Source organism: Equus caballus, chromosome 9 (genome assembly GCF_041296265.1).
Source record: "Equus caballus isolate H_3958 breed thoroughbred chromosome 9, TB-T2T, whole genome shotgun sequence".
Classification (NCBI taxonomy): Eukaryota; Metazoa; Chordata; class Mammalia; order Perissodactyla; family Equidae; genus Equus; species Equus caballus.
Genome location: NC_091692.1, coordinates 24,596,248 through 24,608,875, shown reverse-complemented (window position 1 = coordinate 24,608,875; position 12,628 = coordinate 24,596,248). Strand labels below are relative to the sequence as shown.

Here is a 12,628-nt window from a genome sequence, read left to right as displayed (position 1 = left end):
AGGATGTCTGACCCACAATCCTCTTTTACATTCTGGAGCTGCTCCAGATGGAAGAGAAAATGAAAATTCTGTCTTCTTTGTTTCTTCGCACCCCTCACCCTAGCAGCCAGATCAAAAGGGTGAATTTCCCAGTACCTTTGGGTGAGCTGAGAAGCTGTGGGGAAAGGACAGAGGTGCTGCCTGGTCCAGGGGACAGCATTATCAGATTCAACTAATATTTACTATGGCACAGGCACAAATTTCCCTCAATGACACGTGAGAAATGCTTACCTGTTCACACAAGGAGACTGAAGCTGAGAGGGTTTAGTGACTCAAAACTCTAGTTTCAAAATCCATATGACCTCAGCTGATCAAAGCCATTTAAAAAATAATAATAAAAGCATACAAGTGTCAAAGAGTAGATCATCAATAAATAGGAGTAAGAAACACTGAAAATTCTAGACCGTTTTACTTTGACTTCCAATGCTAAGATAACAGGTGTCTGTGTGTCTAAGCCATGGCCCAAATTTCTTAGTGCAATTAATCTAAACTCTAATCTGACTTGATACAAAAGACTCCACTGAGGTGAAAAACATTGGTGGAGGACAGATGGATGGACATAGAGGCAGGACTTATCATTGAAAATTCTCCCGATAGCCTTTATTCTTTTTGGTAAAACTGCCTGTGAACTCACAATTGCACGTATCTTTGAAACCATTCAGGGCTTTCTGTTTGCTGCATATAAGCAGGGCCCAAAGCTTTAATGTCTGACTCAATTTTCTGCAGTCTATTCATGAATACTCGACACGACTGCAATAAATTATAAAGCCTCCAGGTTCACGTGAATGCAAGCATCTTAGGGTAACTTTTCTTACAGGCAAAACCCATGGTAGGTCTGTATTGAAGTACATTCTCTGTAATGTGTTTCCATTGAAAGTGAAAGAGCAGCTTGCACAAGATGTAAGACTGTATATAATGGTTGGCACAGATATCTTACACCGATGAATTATCTTCATTACACGGTGCGTATGTACGCTATGTAGTTTGTTGATGTTGTGGATTACTACGTGCTTTCTTGTCAAATGATTCACACTCACAGAGTTTATTTCTGAGCCTGTTCCATCAATATCCCCTATCTTGGGTCATACCTTCAAAAATTGTTGTCTTTAAAAAGTTAATTTAGAATACTTCTGGCCATAAACTTTAAATATTTCTCCCCAAAACGATTTGAGAGGCAAATGTGGTTTTAATTTTCTATAACTATTTATCTTTTAGTTGTGCAAAGTATTTCCTGTGGGTAGTTTATACTGCTATCCAGGTGAAGGGGGCTGCCAGTGTTACGTCAAAAGATAAACTTCAGAAAGGCCCTCCAAAAGTAGTGTTTGGGAGCTATTCATTTGACCTTCAGTGACAAAGCTTATGCCTTGCAAATTGATTAATACAGATACAATATCAAATCATTTTTCATACAATTTTTTAATGTTTGTTAAGTGCTGGAGCAGTATGTAAACAGAGTATTTGGCATTTTTATTAGGCTGCGGAACTCAGTCATTTCCTTTGCAACAACATCTCATAAACTATTTTGACAGTCTAATAAACTATAAAAAGCTGTGGTAAAAACTGGCTCTGAATGTTATAACCGTACAAAATGGAAAGAGCAAGAGAAAACATCTATCACCGGGATTATTATCACTGTTGCTATGGCAACCTGGTTGCAATGGCAATATCTCCACGGTTCTGCTGTTTGTTATCATCTTTCTTGATTTTACATCATTGAAATTGTAGTAATTACACTGTGCCTGATGAAAAATGCATGCTGTCATGGCAACTAAGTCAAATATTCTTAATCATTTCACCTCTTCAATCTAAAATGTAATTGTTTGTCAGTAAAATAGGTTATACAGAAGGCTTCGATGGACTTGTGATTGCCTTAAGTGTTTTGCGAAAAATAGTGCTTTTAGGCTCAAGACCCTAAGCTAAACTAATAGCCTGAGATGGTAAACAATGACTCATTATAATAAGTAAGCAGCATTAATTGTAGAGTGACTTCTCCAGTGTGGTCAAATTATAAACCATGGTGACTTTAACCTGGTGCTTAAAATCAAAGACACAAGAGAATATTTGCAGTCGTCCTAATATCTTCAGTAAATTATTTGAATCAGATGTGATGTTTATTTTGGTGGGCCCCACTTATATTTTATGAGTCAATGTCTTCTGCTGAATGTACTTTAGAATGTTTTCTTTGCACTGTGTCTAATTAAGGCATAAAGAAAGAATCCTTTCTGTAAATATGAAAAAAGAAATAAATTAATAAGATATAAAAAGAATGCCTTTCTAACTAGAGCAGTCAGTTACAGGTCCATCAGCTATTCCTTTAGCTGATATGTTTTGTGTAGTATCTTCAAAAGAAGATGATTTTTTTGTCATATCTACCTATGTATCTGAGTAATACGTGTGTCCTATCAGAACAGAATGGAAGAATCAATATATAAGTTGTGCTATAAAATGCCAAATTTGTCCTCTTGAGTGGAAATCCATAAATAAACTATACAATTTCAACAGCAACATGGAAACTATAGTACATATTTTTATAATTACCTATTCTATTTCCTCAAAAGGATGGAAATTTTGCTTGAGTCAGAAGAGAAAATTGAGTCTAAGAAAGCTTTTGTTTTGATAACAGAATTTTTATAGCTCAGTTGATATTTCTCTCATTTAATTTTTGAAGTAATGAAGCTATAAATGAGAGCAGCAAAATAAATCATTTTCTGCTTTTTCAAGAATTTATGAATAATGTAATCATCTTTATTTGTATCCTTAGGTGTATGCACTTTACATTTGGAAACACAGGATAAGCTAAACATTATATCCTCTAGGTTTTAGATTTATGAGAAAATTTTACTGCACATAAAAAATTATACACTTCTATTTCAAACAAAGCTAATCATAATTCTTCCTCCATATACCTATATTTCTCCTTTTTGTTAGTACGTCATTGCTTTTACATGAGAAACAGGTACCAGCTAGCTATAATAGGATTAATCCACTTCCGCCAAAAGCAGAAGATGTCTTTGCTATTGTAAAGCCCGGTTTTTACCAACACTGAGGGAGGGGTGGAGAATTGAAATACAAGTATGTATTTTCAGAGCTTGACTACCAATGTATTTATAAAGATGATAGTAATTTGATTGTGATAAGGACTGTTTGCTTCATCTTTAACGGATTTAATCATAAAATTGCTTTAAAACATTCATTTTCATCCCTGTTTGGGCCAAATGTCCCCTTTGACCCTTCATGAGCTGCTGGCTAGACTCAGAGAAGACTGTGGCCCCTCAGCAGCTCTGTTCCTGAGATGCTGCTCCTCTCGGTCGCTCAACCCCGGCCAGTAGAGATGGGATCACCTGGGATAGATAGAGCAGGATGGGACAGGGCTGACCCTTCAGCAGGAAATGAAGCTTTCATCTTTTCATCAAATACCAACTGTGCACGAATGATGCGCCAGTCACTGCTTGAGGCACTTGAGAGTTTAGTTTGTTCACCCCCAGCCGCCCTAAATTCCAGCTTTTACAGAACACAACCGTTTTCCTTTAAAGGAGCTATCTCGTGGCAGACGCCATTTTTACATAACACACACACTTCTCTATCCACCTCAAAATGGTGGGGATCAACTCAGTTAAAATAGTAAACAGAATCACATTGCAAACTCCGAAGTGGTACAGGAACACGAATGCCCATTATTATTTAATCTAATTTCTCCTCCCCTTCAGGAAATTTTCTCCTCCATTCTTCTCACTGTCAGTTGTGAGCTCAGGGAATTCAAATTAATTTAAAGATTAGACTGAGTAAAACATAATTAGGAAGGTAAATGTTCAGGGGGAAAAAAAGGGCAGCAGAAAATGCGTTCCAGACATAAATATAAATGATGCTTGTGTTATCTGCCATTTTTACATGCTCTGTGTCACTGTTCCCATTCTTTGGCATGGAAAATCCAAAGCTGACTGAAGTCACACAAAAAGTCAAACTGCATAAATGGTAACAATAGGAAATTAGAAATATTAGAAGCAAATTTGACAGATGTCCCTGCATCGAGTTAATTTAAAAATTCGATTTAAATGTATTTTTTAGTTTTATGTTAAACAGACATATTTGACGGAATAAATTTTCTTCTGAAAATACAGATATACCCTAAATTTCAGCTGTATCTCAGACCTGGAGGGTTTCCAAATGTTTCTTTAAAATACACAAAGAAGCAATATCATGTAGGATGGAATATTTAGGACTCAAATAATTTAAATCCTGTTTCTCAATCTGTGTGTGTAAGAGTGTGTGTGTGTGTGTGTGTGTGTATTTTAACAACTTTTACGTGATGATAAGTTTCAGGTATCTTTTATTAACCAGAAGCTTCTAAGACCTAGAGAAAAGTCCTAAGATGAAATTCTCTCTTTATACACTCCAGGGGAGTGCCTTTAGAATTCTGATTGGTTAATATTTTTATTGCTTATTATTTTCCTGTAAAATAGACAATTAAATTAGTCAGAATTAAGGAGCACCACACTGGAAAGTGTTTTATATCTGGAGATCGGATTATTCACATTCTTATGGAATCATCTCAAAAAGTTAAAGATATAGACACTTGAAAAGAAAAGCATATTGCCTTTGTGAATCACAAGTTAAATATTAAATATTTCTTACAGCCTCCAAGGCAAAAATACTATTAAGGTATTGAAAATCTGAGCAACCTTTCTGTGCCACATTTAAACTTCATTGACGGAGCTTTTAGGTCAGAATGAAACTTCCAGATTTGGAACGTGAATTTCGTTGCATTGTATAACCTCCTTAGAACTGCCTGAAGGCTCAGACTAGTAATACTTCTAATAAACGACAAGCTTTTTAAGTATATGGACTCAGTCCAGCATTTGAGGTAAGAACGTTTGAAAAGGCCAAATCTCATTTCTTTCATTCACTTTTCTACTGTATTTAGATATTGGAGTCTCAAAATAAGAGCTAAAAAACTAGTCTGTAACTTGAAAAATATATATTTTAGAAGTTTTTTATACTCTTTTAGTATATGAAATTTCTAAGTCACAATTCATAAATACGCAAGTCAAGTCAGTATCAGCATGTTTAGTATAATTTCTAATTGATTCTCATGTTTTTGCCATTAAATGGAACTAAAATTGTCAGATCATTCAAGTTACATCAATGAGACACAAAAGCCAGGCCTTCATTTGGTAACGGCATTGGGTAAATGAGAGGATTAATCTTTGTGAAATCATAGTTCACTGCCTAAAAACATACGTGAAGGTGATGTATGAACACTCATAATGAAACAGAGAAGGACTTTAAGCTACAAGTTAAAAACTAAGAGAAGCAAATCCGTGTTATCCATCTTCTACTGCATTTTGTTTAGAGGAATATTAAAATATTAGTGGATTTCTTCTTCTCAGTAGCTACCCCTTATGTGGAAGATCAAAGTCAGAATCTCAAAAGTAGGGCACAAGTGAAGAAGACAGAGATGAGCAATGCAAAGCATTTTCTTGAAAAACAAAACAAAATCTCTTGTTTCTGATACATGAAATCTCCTTCTTAAAAACCATGACCAATGATTTAAATTCTACCCAGGTCATGACTGAAGGAAAATTTATTGTGTATCTGTATCATAGGAAATACATTCTTGGATTAGGCCCTCCGTCTAACTGGTAAGAAACAGAAACTCAGAGTTTTGAAATTCAGAGTATTGAGCATCACCCTGGGATCTTCAGAGGAAAACCAAGGAATAGGTATAGAGGCAGTGGTTGTCTTGGAAGGTTATATATTCTTAAACTCTAAGGGACATATTAGTATATTACCTTCTCTTCTGCAACTATTTTATAAGTATCTTGAAAATGTCATTTCAGTAAAAATTTTCAGTTTTAAGTGACTAGCAACACAACCCAAACTAGCTTCAGTGAAAAAAAAAGGGATTTGTTGGCAGGTTCCAGGCACAGCTGGCTTCCAAGCTCAAGGATGTCTGTAGGCCTGGATTCCTCTCCATCTTGCCTTCAGTTTCAGCTCTGCCTGGTGGCAAGATGGCTGGCAGCTCATGCCTTATTTCCCTTCAATTTCAACTCCAGCAGGCAAGAGTGAGCCCTGTTAATGGAAACTCTAGAAAAATGCCCTGAGTTTCATTCTGCTTGCCATACTTAAGGTGACTCAGTCACTGGAATGAGAGGAATACGTCGTACTCCAATTTAGGCTGGATTATGTACTCTACCTCTGGATTCTGGGTGACATAACCTCCCCCTGGACATGGGCCTCAAAAGCATAGGACGTATGGATCCCCAAATGAAAATCTGGGAATGTGGCTAGAGGAAGGGGAAATAGATGTGGGACAGGCAGTCAACATAGAGCCACGACATTGTCAATCAACCATCCTCTATGTCACTTAAAAATTACCGCACTTGCTTTCCTGCTTTTTCAATTCCTTGTTTTCTGCAACACATGGAATTCCCTTTCAACAAAATATTAACTCTTGCTTCACGATTGTGTTCAGTGAGTGATGCAATTGTATGTTTGGGTACCATGATCTGTAATTTAATGCAGAGAGTTAACTATAACAGGATGGGGTATAACAGTGATACCAGAGGAAGAAAGGAAAGGTAACGCGTTTGGCAACCCTTGGGTGTGTTGATTCTCAAAGGTAATAATAATAGAAGGGCTGTGAGTAGCTTCAAATTACTTTTTCTTTCTAATTGGCAATTAGTTCTAATTAACTTTTAATTAATATTCAATGTTTTCTTTAACAAATGGAACCCTGATGAGATCACATCTGTTAATACCACTCAGTTTCTATTTTGGTATTCTACAATTTTCCATTATGACTGTAGCAAGTGCAACTTTGGACAAAAAAATGATCACCTTTTAGCTAGGATGAAAAAGTAGCCTGATTTAGACTCATTGTGCTTTAAATGTGATTTTGGCAAAAACTAAGACGCTATGAAATTGGATTTCGCTCTACAATCTTAAGAGATAGGATCAGGAATTAGAAGTTACAGCCACTTTTCTGTGGCCTCAGTGAAAATTCTTTTCAAGTACTACAAGCTGTATAAAAATTCCCCTTTTTACTATGATGGACACACAGAACAGAATGTAGAATGTAGAACGCAATGCATAGAAAGATCCATAAAGATCTCCTCCTTCCAGTTACTTTAGAGATAAAGCTGAAATCCAGAGAGAATTTTTGGCTTATCCATGCAATTCCATCCGACCAATGCTATTAGAAGGAACAAAAACAGAAATCTTCAAATATCTTGCTTTATAGAAAGTTGAAGCTTGTGGGAACAAAATTCTACTTTATTATCTGCCCATTAGTTCTACTGGCTTTCCCAACTTCTGTTGCTTTCAGACTGTTTGTTGACATCATTCCAATACATTTTTTTGTTTCATTCTTTAGCTTTTTAGTCTAGCTAGTGTTTTGGTTTGTGCTTTTGGTAATCTTTCTTTATTATTTGCTTTTTTGGTTGTGAGCAAGCTTTTAGTAAATATGTGGATTCCAGATTTTCTCAATTTTACCTTTGCTGATTAGGATAATTTTTCAAATACACTTCTGCAGTTGCTCAATATTAAATACAACTGGAGCCATTGTTCATCATGATGTGTGGATTAAGTAGAATAACTGGGGTCCATCAAATCATTTCTCAATTTCAAATAGAAGTCAGAGTGGGCAAAGCACAGATGCTTCTGGCTAATTTTTGGTTTGAACATCCAATTTCATTCTCTTTGATGAGAGGCCAAAATTCAAAACTTTGGTTTCGAGAAGCAAAATTCAAGTGGGCTGACTATTCTTCTTAATGTTGGCTGCAGAATTGAGGTTTAAGGAACTGGCTTATTTGAAAGAGATTTTGGCCCTTGTGGAGTAATAATTAAAATGGCTATATTTGGGTAAATGGATTGTAGTTATTTCTTTTCTGCTTGAAATGAAAAATAATTTGCCAAACCCCAAATTCCCTTTTCTGCATTGATCTTCTGTGCCCAAGATACTTTGGAAATCTGAATAAAGTTTCTCTTTAGCAAACCAAGCACTATAATTACAATAAACAGATAAAATCTTATGACTTAACAAAAATAATATTTGATGATTTCTTGGGAATTGAATTTCCTTCTTGAATACGTATTTTCAGAACAGTACACTTTTTAGAGGGACATTATATCTATGAGACACTCATTGTTTTGATAAGATATTTGTAAAATAACAACACATAATTATTAATAAACTTTCTTGGACTTGACTGCACATTGAAATTATTAATTTTTTTGACATAGCACTTTTAAAGAAATAAAGAAACCAACCACTTCTAGATTCTAAAAACCCTGTTGATTTCATTCTTCCGAGAACTTAGGTTCAATTTAAATCTTGAATCCTTGTTTTCTGTTGGTGAAGATTCTGAACAATGATGCTTCTGGCATCTTAGGTTGAAACTTCCAAACAGCATTTTAAAGAAACCCTTTTTTCTTTCATATGTAAGAAGGTTGCTTAAGTTTTCCGCATCATTCCCTTTTAATAAGTGGGTCTGAATCTATTATTGTTAATAAGTTGATACATATAGCTTTTATTTTAAATAAACTAAAAGTACAAAAATCAGTTTTTGTGAAATCTGTAAAGTAGAAAATATTTACACATTGTACATATTCATTGCAAATGTTAAAATATTTTATTATTAAATATTGGCTAAAACCAATCAGCTAGGGAAGAAAAAACGTTTTTTTCTTAATTGCTTAAACAAAATACAATCTAATTATGGTTGCAGTGAAATTCAAAAGTCAGAAGAAAATTTGAAAGAAAAATCATTCACTTTCTCCTTATAGTCCCTCTTTTGGGATTTCTCAGATGGGAATTGTTGTGCCGAAGTAAAAGCCCAGAAGGATGTCCATTGCAGAGAAATCTACAACAGCAAAAACAGGAAAATAACCAAACTCTCTAACAATACGGAATGCTTGCTTGAGTAAATTATGGCATCTAATCTCAGTGAATTACTATGAACTCAGTAAAATGTTTAAATGACTCAAAATTGTATGTACCCTATGTTATTATGTATTTATATGTGGGAGAAAAAACTAGGATTGTTTGAATTAAGATGGAAATGAGAATTTTTTAGGAAAGAGTGTAGATATCTATTTCTTATTTTAAGATATCTTTTTGTCATAAAGTCTTAACTACCTCACAAATGCTAATCTTGAAAAACTAACTTTATTGATAATCTTCAATATGTTGCAGCAGACGTTTCTATATTATCTAGCAACTATAGAACTTCTGAAATTCAGAATTATCTAGCTTAAAATTAGGTGATATTCCATAAGGTTATTTGTACAGCAGTTGTTTAAGACATGCAAAAAAATACATTTTCCTTATGAAATAACATTATTACTAATTAGAAATGTATACTTACTATGAAAAGTTATAGAAGACATTTGTAAAAAAATATTGTGTATTTACTATGAAAAGTAAGTGATTAAAACAGACTTTAAAATAAGAGGAGATTTTTTTCTTAAAAGTTAGGGAATGTAACTCAATTGGGTTGGATGGAAACTTCTACTAAAAAATGACAACTCTGAAGGAAACCTTTGGAGTCTCTCAACGAGGTTAAATTTTCTCTTTAAAAGGTTTGTTTTCTACTTTATTAATGCAAATATATACCAAAGAGGTTATTTTATAATTCAGAATAATTATAACTGGGAACTTTTTTGGAGTGGATTTATGAATGTTTTAAATGTCAACACCTACCATGATTGTTCCTATTTTCTAGGTGGGGTGCTTCTCAGATCAGCCAGTATTGTGTTGGGAGTTGGCAGAGAGACCATCTGAGATCTACATTTATTTGAAAGGAATATTAAATTGAGCACTTTGGATTCACGAATTCCTCTCCAACTCTGGAAACCATGCCAGAGCAGATGTCCTTGGGGCAAAGCCCGGCTAGGGATCATGTGCCATCTTGCTATTTTCTTTGCTTACAGCTCTTTCCATTGAATATATTTTTCCTTTTGCAAACAATCTCCAATTTATTGTATATGACCAGGAAAATTGGGATTTATGTTCAACTTCTCAGGAACAGCTCTATTTTGTAAATGAGGGAGCACTACACCGCAAGCTGTATTTCCTGGATTTGTTCACATTTTGTTAGGTAAACATAGATGAGCTGTCAGTAGGAAAATGTTCATAAAGTGATTTGCACTCTTCTGTGCTCTATAAATCTAAGGTATCATATTCTTTGAATTAGAACAAAATCGTGTATTATTCTGGTTAACAGGCCACCTGATATAACACAAACTTTGAAACCAAGAGACCTGTTCTTGATTAGCCACTGAGTGTGGTTATTAGCCACTGAGCAAATAATAAGACATCTCTTTTAAATTAGACTGATTAAGAAAAACATTCTTTCAAACTTCACAAGTAAAAGTCAGGCATAAGTTTTAGGGTTCCCTTGGCAAGACAAATAAGGAATTATATTTTTGTTCATTGCAAACACTGGTCACTTTGCAGTGTTAGTTATAAGAGTTTAAAAATGAACTTGGAAAGGTGCAAATACTCTATGACTTGTTAAACTTGCAATACCATATTTTAGAGAAGGATGTAATGACTGATAATTTCAAAATCATCCAAAAAAAGCATTGATTTCTAAGTACCTGGTTGATAGTAGATGGCTTTAGCTATGGTAGATTTCTTCTGCTGGCTATTAATTTGGTGATTCTGCTTGTTACACTAACAGCTAGTGGTTTTCATGATTTTCATCACATTTCATCTAAACACATGTATGGATATCACAGGTAGAGACATTCAAAAGGGGAAAACCACATGTTCAGGAAGAAAGAGCTTCCACCCAGATTAATTCTGGGCAGAGTTTGCACTCCCTAGTCACATTATTGCCCTCATTGATAGGATAAAAGAAAATAAAAATTTAAAAAAATGAAATAAAATAGAACAATGCAATCCTTTAAAAGTGAGAAAGGAACTGAATACATGTCAAAACTGCATTTTACTCCCTATCTTTTTACTAATTTTTAGTGGAAAACCTTGCATAAACAACAAGCAGAAAAGTGATAGAAATATGTCAGCATCTTATCTCCCCTATTCTCAAGGTCTATGAGAATTCTTTCAAATCAGCATTTTAATGAGCAGTCACATACCTCTCTAGCAGCATGCCTAGTAATCATAGGGAATCTCCATCCCTTTATCTAACATCTAGGAAGACTGTCATTTTTTTTCCTCTTGAAATAAAATACCTACTCTGTTTATCATTACGTGGGCTTGAAGCCAAGACAGAGCCAAATTGTGTAAGTCAGAAAAAAAAAAGTTATTTAGGACTTTTCCTTAGGGGACTTCCTCCTTAAGTTAGTCTCTACTTTCATTTGTCCTAAAAGAAAATTAGATCAGTTGTGTCCATCAGATACCTAGTTCACGATCCAATAGATCACACTGCCAGGAGCCTTGCCTGATGGCGGTAAATTCATATTTTTCTAACCTTGACTCCCTACCCCCACCCTCTCCATGTGCTCTAATGCTAGGTGCTGCTGCTGCTGAAGCCCAGATGGGAGTCTTCTGGGCAAGATTTTTTTCTTTGTGATCCTATCAGTGACTGTCATCTTAGCCATCCTTTGGAAATACCACACGGCTCATAAACATGGACAAGGGAGGTGCTTCAACGGACCCCGTTTGTCTACTTTGGGATTAGAGTAACTCCTCTGCACAAGACGAGTTTGTCTTCTGATAGGCAAAATGTTTTGCTGGGTGTTTTATCACAGTGTTTTGACCCACTACCCTAGCATTTGGCTCCCGGCATAGCCTCGGGCTCCGCTAAGGTACCTGGTGAAAGGAAAACCTTAATGTCCTCCCATGCAAGCTCTGTGCGGCTGTGAGATGGTTTGTTCAGAACCCCAATATAAATCAATGTTATCCTGCTAGAGTTACTGTGACAACAAAAAGCAAACAAGCTATCATTACTCCACTGTGGAATATTCCTTTTGTGTGTGTGTGTAAATTATAAATATTACTTTTTCTCCCCACCTTCAGTTTTTAAAACGTGGTTTCACATTTCATTTAATGCTAAATGGTTCATTACATAGAGTAGCAACTCAGTTCTCTTATTACGGTGTTATCTTTCACTTTGTCAAAATATGTCTACTTGATAAGAAATCTGACAGAAGTTGCTTATGATGGGATCACTAACAGCCATCAGTTTCTCTCTAGCAAATGAAACTGTAACCATGGTGACGGCCTTTTTTTGCCAGAATGAAAATGAGACAGCACTCTGCTGCAGCCATTAGCAGAATACACAAATGTCCCTCAAGGCAAACATCTAAAGCAAATGGACTGCAGAGGAAGGAGCACTAATTTCTATTTATTTAGGATTTGTAAACCTAGCAGAGAAAGATATTAACAAAGGAACAAACAAAGAAAGCTTAAAAAATCCCCGCTGTTTGTGTTTTTCTTTTGGTTTATGAAACTCCTTGTTTCAAATCTCAAATACTCCCCTCTGATTTTCCTGCTCTAGTATTGAATAGCGCCAACAATGTGCCTTTGACTCTACCACTGGATGTTTCCTGGGTTTTCACTCCCCCCTTGCATAAAGGGGAAAAGAGAACTTAATCAATCAAGTGGAAAAAGTACTTTAAATGA

At 35.3% G+C, this 12,628-nt stretch overlaps 1 long non-coding RNA gene across 5 annotated transcripts in view; it reads left to right on the top strand.

The window, feature by feature from the left end:
* The window catches only part of LOC111774944 (uncharacterized), a 188,860-nt gene that overhangs the window by 113,345 nt on the left and 62,887 nt on the right, over nucleotides 1-12,628 (top strand). The window contains exon 8 of one of the 5 annotated variants that reach the window (XR_011421272.1): nucleotides 9,762-11,946. The exons of 3 other annotated variants lie outside the window; for them this stretch is intronic. This is a non-coding gene — a long non-coding RNA (uncharacterized lncRNA). Of the gene's footprint in view, nucleotides 1-8,823; nucleotides 9,738-9,761; nucleotides 11,947-12,628 lie in introns of those variants that run through there. One more of the 5 variants, XR_011421270.1, reaches the window with a different exon arrangement.